The sequence below is a fragment of the Hibiscus syriacus genome, unplaced genomic scaffold, assembly GCF_006381635.1.
Source record: "Hibiscus syriacus cultivar Baekdansim isolate YM2019G1 unplaced genomic scaffold, ASM638163v2 tig00111837_pilon, whole genome shotgun sequence".
Taxonomy (NCBI): domain Eukaryota; kingdom Viridiplantae; phylum Streptophyta; class Magnoliopsida; order Malvales; family Malvaceae; genus Hibiscus; species Hibiscus syriacus.
This window is the reverse complement of record NW_024063194.1, coordinates 7720889-7734085: the sequence shown is the minus strand read 5'-3', so window position 1 is coordinate 7734085 and position 13197 is coordinate 7720889.

The window sequence follows — 13197 nt, the reverse complement described above, 5'->3', positions numbered from 1 at the left end:
TAAATAGAACATGGGACTAAATTAAAGTAAATTAAAATTCTATGACCGAATTAAAATAAATAAAACAAACACATTCGATTTCGAAATACAAACATGAAAAAAATACAAGGGCTATTTCATAAATATTCCAAATATTTCTACATTTTACATATTCGAATAAATAAAGGTAAAATTACAAAATAAGTCCCTAAATATTCAAAGAAAAATTAAAAAGTCACTATAGGATTAAAATGAAAAACACAAGTAAACATGCAAGGGCTAAATAGCAAATATTCCTAAAACTAAACAACATGCACAAAAATGGGTAAATTACAAAGAAAATCCCTACAGGTGACTAACATGCAAAACACGCTTAAAGTAAAGGGACTAAATTATGATTAAAATAAACATTGCAAAACATGAATATAAATGGGCAAATTCTAAAAACGATCCCCCTAATGACTATTCTATAAAAATGCCTATAAGTTAGGGGACTTATGTGTAATTTTCCCCTAACTCACCCCTATAAATACAACATTAACATTTTTTTCATTCGAACTAAATTTGAGGAAAAAAAATTGAGAGCTCTCTCTCAAAATCCTTGGTCGGTCACTCACCGGCCGCCATACCTCGCCCTCGACTGTCGTCTGACTTCCCTTCGGCTGCTGTACGCAGTGGTCAGAGCTTAGAAATGAACCCCAAAACACCCTAGACTATCCGATTTACTCCTCTAGACCTAGATCCCACCCTAAAACATCGTAAAACATCACCTAAGCACCCCAAGATGCTCCCTCAACCCTTTGCTACCCACCTTTCGACGACCCCAAAACCAACTAAAACAAAACCTAAGCCCTCCCAAAATCTCTGATCTAACCTCTTAGGCGCAGCTCCAACTACTATTTCCCCAAGTAACTACAAATCTAACCCTTTTTTTGTTTATTTCATTAAATGCAAAGCCCCTATTTCATATATTCGAAATTATAATATACAAAAAATAATAATGATAATAATACCTAAAAAAAATACTATGATTTTATTTTTTTCGAATCTGGAGTCTTTGTATGCCCACCCCGTTTACATATATCGTTCGGGTATTTATAAACCCCGATTTACATTTAATTTGCTTTTTGCTTTTTTGGATCAAAATAATTACAACTGAAAAAGTGGTTTTTTACGTGTTTGGGTTATACTGTGTGCCTTATGGATTGAGTTGGAATTTGGTTGGTGGAAGCTGTGGTGGCTAGGGACTGGTTGAAACAGCGGCTGGATCTGGGATTGGGTGAAATGAGCGGTGACAGGCTTGATCTGGACCGTTGGATGGGTCCAGATCCGACGACCGAGATGAATGACTGTTGAAGAGAAAACACAAAACCCTAGTTGGCCTCTGATCTGGATCGTTAGATCAACAAGCCGATCCAACGATTATAAGCTAGCGGCGTGCAAGGCTCTCAACAGAAACCCTAATGGGTTTCCACGCATGGGCTGCAGTAGTGGGCTCTAGGTTTTGGTTATGTAACTTGGGCTGAATTGGGTCAGGCTTGTTTGGTAGTTGGGTTGGTGTTTTGGGGCATGATTAGGCATGTTTGTTGTAATTTGGATCTGTTAAGAAAATAAAACAATAATATTAATTAGTAATAATAATATATAAAATGGGATGAAAAATGAGTGCCGACAGTTGCCCTCTTTGCCCATTCTTGTGTCAATAATAATAGGGAAAAGATGAAGAGACAATGCATTTTTAGTCCAGACAAACTTCATGGTTTGAAATATGATAAGGGATCTGTTCCGCTGTCACTCAAGGAATATCAGATATGGAGATGTTGATCCATTGAATCGGTGCAGACTTGTTCCGCTATCACTCAGGAAATATCAAATCTTGAAAGAGAGGGATATGTTCTACTTCTTCTAGACGGAGTATCATATCTTGGGGAGTTGATCCATTGAATCGGGGTAGACTTGTTCTGCTGTCACTCAGGAAATTTCAAATCTTAGAAGAGAGGGATATGTTCCGCTTCTTCTAAAGGGAATATCAGATTTGGGGGAGTTGATCCATTGAATCGGGGCTAACTTGTTCCCGCTATCACTCAGGGAATATCAAATATTGGAAGATAGGGATCTGTTATGCTTCTTCTAAAAGGAATATCAGATCTGAGGGAGTTGATCTATTAAATCGGGGTAGACTTGTTCTGATGTCACTCAGGGAATATCAAATCTTGGAAGAAAATGATATATTCTGCTTCTTCTAAAGGGAAAATCAGATATGGGGAGTTGATGCATTGAATCAGGGCAGACTTGTTTCGCTGTCACTCTGGGAATATCAAATCTACAAATTAAACATTACCACTTATCAGTATATATGAAAATTTGAAAGATCATACTTGAAGATTTCAATTTCAAGATAATCTTTGAAAATCAATTTTTTGTGCAAATTTGTCTAGCAACCATCGAACGTGGGAGTATGCCTCCCTCAACGTGATTCTCTGTATCTGGGATTTAAATTATAGCTTCCACTTGTTGGGATTTTTATATCATGAATGTTCTTCTTTCCTTGGAAGATCTGTAAGATTATATGTTTATGTGTAAAATGTGAATGCAATGTAATGCATTTTCTTTTATGCAAATGATGTTCTCATGCATGGACAAATATTGATTCAGTTTTCTCTTGACTCCAAAGTGGAGAACCATGTCTTCTTCCTCTTGATCATTCTTCTATAGGGTTTACTCAGATATCAGTGTAGCAGCTTGCAACTTCTAATGATCTGCCCAATCATCTTATCTTTGTGTTATGTTTGCTTCTCATCAGCATTATAGTATCGACAGAAAAGCTTCATTTCTTGCTATAGTCTTGATGCACCATTCTGTCATTGGCTCAAATAAGCTATCAGAGTTATTTTTCGAGACTCTACCATTCATTGATGCTTGACTGATTTGCTTCACGAGGTAAGCTCTGCTCATATTCAGGGCTTGCCCCTGACACTTCAAATTGTGAGACTCATTCTCAATGTCTTTGGTCTGAATCTTGTTATCTCAACATGATCTGAGTCTTTGGTCATGCTCCAAAGTGGGTATTTTCATGGCTCCTCCCTACTTGGGTGCCAAAATTCATTCTTGACTGGTCGTATTCTTGTATTTTTTCTATACTTTGGGATATGTGCCCTCTTCTAAAAAGGCGATCATCTGCTTCTTGATGGGTTACCAACAACGTCACAGATAAGTGCTACGAGTTCTATCCTCCAATCTTTCTAGTCTCTCAGACTATTTTCTTTCGAAATTGGGAAATATTTCATTACTCTGGTGTCACCTATTCTTTTCCTTTAAGATGTAGAATAAGCTTCAACAACTTCTAAGATCTCCATTTTTTGAGAAATCAACTTGTTTATTTGCCCTGATCCAAATATCTCAGAGAGACAACTTTGATGGGGATGAAATAGCTATCCCCACGTAGTTACGTACATGAATTCATCTCACATATCATTCCTTGGCATACACTCTTTAACAAATGAACACGAGTGTCAAGGTTTTGGGCTACTTCGGATTCAATGCACTTTAAAAGATTAGTCTAAAGTAATACCAAGAAATCTTTTGTTTTCTTTTGAACTATGTTAATCTACTTATAAGATGCTTGTAAATGAACAAAATTAGGGTTTAAAATGATGAAATTTGAATTTTTACAAAGTCGTGGCAATCATGGAAATGATAAAAATCAATAAATAAAGTCAAATGCCTCAAGCATCACTTGCATGAATATTCCTGAACCAATCAACTTGATATAATTTGGAGCACTAAGGTAAGCTTCTGTCTAGAAGAACGTAAATGTTGCCAAAATATCTATAGATATGAAGCTCCTCTCAAAATACAAGACTCTTGTGGGTGTTTTACTTGCTTGGTGCCTATCACAATGTATTCGAGCTGCCATTTCATATTTTCACCTCAAGTCATTCCTTTGGCTTCAAAACGATCTTGGTGGATTATCGTCTTAAGCCCCTTTTCAATTTTCCTTATTCTTTTTATTATCTATTCTTTCTTTCTCTTTCTCTTTTTTTTTCTTTTTTTCTTTTTCTTTTTCTTTTTTCTTGTTTCTAATTCTTTTTTCTTTCTTTCAATTTTTTTTGCTTTTTTCCTTTCTTTTTTTTTCGAGTGTGTTATTTCTAAACTAGAATCAAAATTACCGGGCCGCTCAATTTATCTTCATCAATCTTTATAAAAAAATAATGTTTCTCCAGAAAATGCCTTATTGACAACATATGGTCTTTGCTCCCTTAGACACTTATTTCTCATGGGAATCATAATGAATTGACAAGATCTTTTCAGTCACCATATAACCCTCTCAAAATTTTAAAGCTCGTTTCATTTGCTTCTGACACATCTATTTCTAGAAGATAGTTTCTGACCTCTTTTCTTCAATGAGGTTGAAACGATTGTGTTGAGCTTGGGCTCATCTTTATCTTTATCAGAACTTGAAGTAACAAAATCTCAATCATAGTGAGCAAGGCTAAATGGAAGTAGCATTGTTCATTGTCCTACTACATTCTGACGTTTGACATGTATACATGATGAAGGACAATTTCATATGATAGTTCTCATTTCCCCCCTCATAACCTCAATCATTCTCTTTATGGTTGTTCTTATCCTCATAGCGTAAACCTCAAATTTTGTCATACTATTAATGCTAAAGAAATCCAATCTACTAGTAAGAGGATAATAGACGTTTTTTAGAGAAATTAGCACTGTCTCAATTCCTCGTCCACAAAGCATTGGATGCCTCATCTGAATAAAGCTATTAGGATTTGTCATATGATTCAATTTCTTCCATAGTGGATATGCACAACAGGGACTCAAAATCATCAAACGTACAACTAGTTAGAAATTTTTTTTTGGCACTTTCTTTAATGCTTTCTTAGGCTCACATATATGGTGTCAAAAATATTTGCTCTCGCCAATTTGTTTGTCAAAGCTGGTGACTCTATCAAGTACTTTAGAGAAACATGTTTAGATATTCACCAAGTAGTAAGGAAACATGTACTGTCTGAGCCTTCGATTATTCCATACCGAAGCACATCATGACTTATGGACTCGAAAGAGGATTTTGACACTGAAGCAACTCTATCGATTCTTGGCAAAGTATTGCAAATCTTTAACTATCTCTTTTCCCATATGTTCTTAGACTCGAAATCCTGACTTTTTGTCTGTGAGATAAGGCATGAATACCTTACTTTTCCATTAGCCTCAATAATTCGTTAGAATCCTCATATTCTACCTTATTTATGGACTTATAGGTTTTTACTGAACACACACCGCTCGAAATTTATCTCACGATTAGAATTCAGAAACATTCATGCAATTAACGATTGAGACACATGTAAAAAAAATTTAGAACTAATATATACATTCGGAAAAGTAATAGACATTTGCATGGGATGAACGAAATAGTGTAAAAAATGATAAAAATATGAAAATGTATAAAATAATTGCCACTTGAGAATTGAACGAAAGCATTTTTAATTGCAGAAAATTACAATTAACATAACAGCCCTCACAAAAGATTCCTTAATGCTCGCGGGTAAAAGAATAAGGGTTAATTCCGAATATTACTCTAAACTTTATCTAAAAACTACAAAAAGATCCTTCGTAGTCCGATTGTTCGATGGGAAACAAAGTCAGATACCAATCACATATTTTAATTCCCGTCATCTTCAAGCATCTTGCAGCTTTGGATCCTCAATTAGATCTTCTTCCTCAGTTACACACACCAACTGTGGTTCAGCATTAACATTCCCAAACTGGAAAGTATTCTTCATATACTCCAAAAGACTACCCTCTCCTTTCAGGTTGGCATCTTTCTCTTTTTCTTACCCCTTCAGCCTTTTATTCCTTGGTTGGAAATTGGGCCCAAATTTAGGTCTAAAACGATTCTACTTGGTGATGATAGTTTTGGCCCGGTTTTGAGCATTTATTGTAGCTGTGATTGGTGGAGTATTCGTCAGACTATCTAAACTGTCCAAAGCCCCAATTACCACCAGGAAATTCAATATAGGTGTTTGAGGAGTTACTAGGGTTGCATCTGCCCAAATCGTTCTTAAACATGTGGTCTAATCTCATATTACATCCATTAGAGCCTTTTTGCTTGGATTTTCTTTCCCATCCTCTCGCTCCATGTGTCCTTCACCAGATCTGACTATATTAATCTCGGTTGGGGCAATGATTTCTGAGCATTGAACCTTAACCCCTTTCTCTTCTACCTTTCACCTTCAAATTGCTTTCTCTAAAGGGTCCAAGAACTTTCCCTCAAGGTTTCCAGGAACTTTAGTTGAACAATCTCGAGTTCCAATATGGTTTATCCAATGAACCTCCTTATAAGTACACTTCTCATTCGAAGGCCAATGTGGCTGGACACATCACAGTGTAATCAATCCGGTTGTAAGCATTTTTTAATGTAATTTTTCACACGAAAAGTGGAAGGGAGGAATCTGAAAACCCCGTACTTTCTTTTTCTTCTCATCTACTCCCCTTGACGAGAGGCTACTTAGATAGAACTTGGTTATCCTGACTGGATGACTGCGAAAAGTTAGAACATGTAATCATGATAGATTGATGATTCTTAGCTTTCTTGATCAACATTCAGTCCTCTTTTATGCCCTTTTCTTTGAGTAAAGTTTATCTTATTCATTCATTGTTGGTCCAATGGGACCCTCTACAACTACATCTAATTTTCGGAGCCGTTTAAGATATCTTTCTCTTTAACAAGTTCTTGATCACATGTCACTGTCATTTCAGCTCCACCACTGATATTCATAATCCTATTCAAAGCCTTTACAATGGGATCATCTGGTGGCTTCTCCCCATGGATCACAACATTCACCATCTCCATTAATTTGGTCAGCTGTTCTCTTGATTAATTCAGAAACCTTTTTATTTGATCGATAATATATTGTTGAGTCTTTATGAGTTTCGCTTGGATTATCTCGATCCTACTAATACATGCAAATATTTCATTCATTGCTTTCGATCTTTCCAGAAACACACCTTGGGTAACTTTAATTGGCTCCTAGAAACTCTTCCACGGTAACCTTTTATTAATATTGATACTTTGTTAATGAATGTGAAAAATATGGCTATTAATGAATAAAATGCAATGCGAAAAAGTAAATGCAATGTTGATGCAATGTAAATGCAATGCAAGGTGTTGATTATGGGATGAATCCTTAGAACAACCTTTTATATTGGAAACGAAGTTCAGTTACAAGGCTTAAACATATCACAGATAAATCTGAGCTATCTCTCCTTATTATTGGATGTGCCCTAGTAAATCTAGGATCCTATGAGCTTCTTTAGCCTTGGGCTCCAATCCTTCACTTACAATATCAATTTCATATGATAAGTCAACCAAGTACTGAGTTAATCTTTGAGTATATTGAAGGTAGTTAGTGATCAGGTCATTTTGACGGTCATTGATGTGTGTACCCAGTCAAATCTGAGCCAATCTATAAATTGTCTCTATTTGTTAGTTGGGACTGCTCGAACCATCTCATAACATCTGCATTGTTTTCTACCTCTTTTTGAATCCTTCGTTCCATATTACTAGCCTTCTATATGGACATCATTCATGGATCAACACCATGGAATGAATAATGTAATGCAAAATGGTAACAAAATTAAACAAAAAGACAAGAGAAAACTGGTTAGTAATCATAAATGAATTAATCGGATATAATTTGTCGGTAAAACAAACCCCACTTGTTGTCTACCCAATCATGCTTTAGTAGATCCTACCCAAACAAGATTTCTACCCACATACTTCATTTAAACACACTCCTATCCTCATACCATCTAGTTCGCATGCTTATTCAAAAAATTAAATCTAACCGCATGATCTCTAGTTTGCATACATTTATTGGGAAAAACAAAATTAAATAAATCAAAAAGCTTTTCTTTGTGTACCCTCCTCACGAGACTCTTAAGGTTTGGGTTAGGCTCTACCTAGTTTAGGGTTCTAAGTTCACTATATACTGGGTTCGGTTCTAAAGTAATAGGTTATCGAATTCTCCTTGTCGGTGCCTCTTGGGCTACTGAACCCTTAATCCTGGCTCATCACAGGCTTTTAGATCGAGTTCAATTCGAGGGGACACACCTACTAATTAGGATGGAGGGGTTTTTAGCTCATGTTATACAAATGCAACTGTGCAGTATGTGAGGAAAAGCGAAACTAAAACAAATAAGGGTGATTGTTTACTCACTGCCACTTATTTGATCAATCATCTTCCATCACATGCTTTGGAAAATAAATCCCTATATGAAGTCTTGTACGGTCATTTACCAGATTATGGTCATCTATGAGCTTTTAGATGCCTTTGTTTTGTTTCCACGTTGAAGACACAACAAGATAAGTTCTCGGCTTGTGCTTTGTCTGCTGTGTTTCTTGGATATCCTCCTGGGGTGAAGGGGTATCATGCATATTTGTTGCAAAGTCAGAAAATAGTTGTTTCTCGTAATGTGGTTTTCATGAGGGATTGTTTCCTTTTCAAAATATGAATTAGCTGATTATTCTGTTGATGTTTTCCAGGACTTCTATTTTTGATTCTTCACGTGCCTTAGAAGTTTAGCCTACACAACATGATTCCGTACCAATTCAGCAGTCATCTCCTTCTCTTGAGCCTATTTTGGAGGAACTTGTTGGTTCAATTGATGTTGCACCCATTACAGTTGACACTGCTGCTCCACTTCCTGTTTGGCGTTCTTCTCATCTTGTTCAAAAGCGATCATATCTTCAGAAGTATTACTGCAACAATATATCTTTTGGTTGTTTGTATCCTATTGAGTTTTTTTTTTTCTTTTTCTAGATTATCACCTGCGTATGGTGGTTTTGTTGCCAATGCCTCTTCCTAGTTTAAGCCATAATTTTACCATCATACTATCCAGTCCTTAGTTTGGCGAGATGCTATGGACGATGAACTTCAAGCTATGGAGTGCCTTGATACTTGGACCATCGTTCCCTTGCCTGATGGGAAGAATGTTGTTGATTGCAAATGGGTTTACCGTGTCAAGTATAAGGCTGATGGCTCAGTTGATCATCACAAAGCCATATTTGTTGCCAAAAGTTTTATACAAGTTGAAGGGATTGACTACATGGATATGTTTCCACCGGTTACCAAGATGACTTCTTTCAGGGTGTTGCTTACTTTTGCAGTACTACGAGGATGTCACTTGTTTTAACGGAACATTAATAACACTTTTTTGAATGGCGTTCTGGATAAGGAGGTCTACATGAAATTACCTCTTGGGTATCAGCCTGATATTAAGGGCATAAACATGGTTTGTAAGCTTCGTAAGTCAATCTATGGACTTAAGTAGCCATCTAGGTAGTGGTTCACTGTATTTTCCAGTGTGGTTGATCTACTTGGTTTTTAGTAATATCCTTTTGAGCATTCCTTGTTTACAAAAGGCTGTGGAGATTGCTTTGTTGGTATCCTTGTCTATGTGGATGACATCGTTATTTGTTGGAGAAAATCTGACAATGTTCATACTGTGCACGTGTCTATGTGGAGATTGCTTTGTTGGTATCCTTGTCTATGTGGATGACATCGTTATTTGTTGGTATCCTCGCCTGCCACACATGAAAACTTTGAAGCATCTTTTGTCTTACATAAAGTAATCGTCTGGACTTGGTTTGCTTTTCCCAGTTCTGTCTATTACTTAGTTGAGTATATTTTTTAATTCATATTATGGTTCATGTCCTGATACTCGATGTTCTACATCGGGTTTTTGTGTCTTCTTTGGAAACAATCTTGTCTCTTGGAAGTTGAAGAAATAGGCCGTTGTCAGTTGTTCTTCTTGCGAGGTAGTATATCGAGCTATGGCAGTGGCTACTTGTAGACTTGTTTCGTTGTTATGTTCATTTCATGTATATGTTGACCATGCAAGGTTGTATTGTGATAATCAAGCTGCAATTCACCTTGCAACGAATCATGTTTTCCATGAACGAAACAAACACATTGAAGTTGATTGCCATTTCGTGAGTGAAAAAGTGAAGGTTGTTTTCTTTTGGAAACTTTTTCACGTTCGATCTTCAGACCAGTTGGCTAATATTTTCACTAAGCCTCTTCGGTCTCCCATGCATCATCTTTTCTTTGACAAGCTTGGTCTCCTCAACATCCATGCAGTCCCATCTTAAGGGGGTATTAGCTTATAATTATAACTAGTGGTTTGGTTAGTTAAGCTTTATCGTTAGTTAGTTTTTCTATTGAAACTTTGTTAGTTAAGGTATTATAGTTGTATATATGAACAATTTTGTTTTTCTTTCTTCATTGAATGAAAACCAGAAGCTTTTCTTCATTCTTGTTTTCTTGGTCATTAAAATCTTTGAAATCCATTCCTTGTTTGGACTAACTACAACTATCGTCGTTAGCACCAAACAACTTTAAGCATTGGAAAAGTCTGACTTGGATTATGTTGTCTCAATGAGAATCAAATCCGATCTCAATTTCCCTTAGCAGACTGCCACTAAGTGTTCACACGAAGTTGAATTTGCTACCACATGACTCTTTCTTCCAATTGTAAATCAAAACAACATCCAAACCAAAGAGCTCTTTTTGAAATGAAAGTGTTGAGATTTTTAAAGGAAAGGCCAATTGCAAATCCAAGTTTGTAGAAAATTCAGAATGATATCCTAAGATATTAAGTGCTTTTCAATTCTTACTAAATGAATTGAGTCATCACTAAACCATTGACTAATTGCAAAAATTAGCTAAGCGTGATAGAAATCATACTTACCATATTTTTTTAAAAATAAAATAAAGTAAAAACTTCAAGTGAAAAAAGGAAAGTGAAAAGAAGAAAACTTTTATTAAATTTATATAAAGAAAACAAATCGAAACCAAGTACTTTTCGAGATTTATCCCAAGGGGGTATTTACCTTTCAAATAACATAAGAAAATAACTAAAAATCCAAAATGCAAACTTAAATCCTAAGTGATTTTTGCACGTCTCCCATCTAGATAGTACTGACTAGATCGCCTTCTAGAAGCTGCGGTTGACTAGACTGCCATAATATGCCACGTCGGACATCATCATGCCCCAAGTCATACCTATGAGTCCGCCTTGATTCTAGAAAATAAAAAAAACTGCAGAACTTGCTCTTCAAATGTTTTTATTGTAAATTAAAGTCCGCACAAAATTGAACAAAAACAACCCAAATAAAAAATATCGAACAATCAAGGAGTAACTAATGAAAAAATAATAAGGAAATAAATGACTCATCAAATTCCACCTCACTTATTCAATGATTGTCCTCAAGCATGCCTTGATCAAATTTATCAAAAATCTCAAGTTACCATCCTTCATCTCAGAATATATCCAAGATAACCAAATGAGTCAAGACCACAACAATTATCATATTCAAAATAACAATCAAGTAAAAGGCATAACTAGGAATAAATTCAGCAAAATCATGATATCTAAATAATCCATCAATTTCAATGTAACAATACTGAATACCTCACAAGGATTCACTAATTGTCGTTCAAAGTGTTTCAGGTAAAAGAAAACGCTCAAGCTAGAACCAAACACGATATTACCATAAGTCTGTAAGTAAACCAGTTCTCCACTACTAAAATGAACAAGATGCATTAATCAAGGGTATTGAAAAAGGTGTAATGGGACCTAGGTTAAGGTGGGGAAAATAGAAAAAAAATATGGTGAAATATCAAGACAACAGATTCAAACCATATTAGTTCAAACCAAAAAACAACCAAAGTAAAATAAAATAAGCAAAGTAAAATGCAACAAAAATCGAACAACTAATTCCCCGCTTTTTCGAATCTTTTTTTTCTATTGTTCGAATATTATTCGAACCAAAATATTTTGACCTTTTTTTTTTGTTCGTGGAATAATTGAATATCTGCCTTGACAAGGGTAGCAAAAAGAGGGTAAAACAAAAAATGTTTTGGGTTTTAAAATGTGGTAAAAGTAAAGAAAGGGTAAAAGAACAAAAATGGTTCACTAATGGTTATAAATGGGTAGGCAATTTGGGTAGAGAAGTGGGTAAATCCTAAGTGCCCATATAACGATAAAACAACAAGTTCAACATGCAATCTCGATATGTATTTAATCATGGGTTCTAGAACATCAATATTAGTCTGACACCCTCAATCAAACAAATAAGCAAGAATGAACATAAATTGCTTAATTGCTTGTTTGCACTCAATTCTCAAAAAAAGTGTAATTGTACTGAGTCAAGAACATTTCAACCAATAAAGGCATGGGATATATGTATTACCCATTTCCCGTATATGTCCCCGTACACGAGTCACAAATGTCACATGACTTTCAAAACATTTATGTACTTGCAACCAGAAAAATTTTGCACACACACACACACACATATACATATATATATATATATATATAAATATAATAATGTTAAAATTCATCAAACAATAGTTTAAGTTCGAACATAATATATATTAAATACGTATACTCAAAATAATAATATTGGTTCATATTATCCATATTTAAAATATCATAAAACGATTCAGTTTATCTATTACAAACCAGTTTTCAAAATAGTTAAATAGAGCTAATAGGACATTCGTAGGTACATGCCACTAAACTAAGTCAAAATACATCATAGGATGTCTTACTGATATTGTGGTAAAATTCTTGATGCTTGGAGTTGCTCTGTACTCTTTACTTCTAATCCTGGCTTTTACCTACGCGTGAAAATCATCACGCGCTATGTATACACTTAGTGAGGCATAATAAAACAAATAAGGCATTTTGAAAACATGAGTAAACCATTATAAGATCAAAATACGATTTATCATGTAAAATACATAAATGCATAAAAACTGACTTGATAAGCCAAGTTTTCGTCAAATAACCTACTAAACAATATTTCGTATGCCTAGCATACTTATAAATTGGTATATTCCAAAAATATCCATTCACACCCAATGTATGACAAATGAGAATGCAAGGTACACAATAACATGAAACTAACCGTTTTTGGAATAGTAATACTGTAAGACTACCATCATTCCACAAAAAGTGCCAAAGTACACAAAGTACTCTTATTCCAAATCGCATGTTAAACATTTATTCCAAACCATCAATAAATAATAATTTGTATGAAACACATCCATTCATTTTAGGGCAGTTCATACCCTAAAATCATTCATAAAAATCATTTTCATAAACTTTATGAAAATATTTCAAAATACGGTA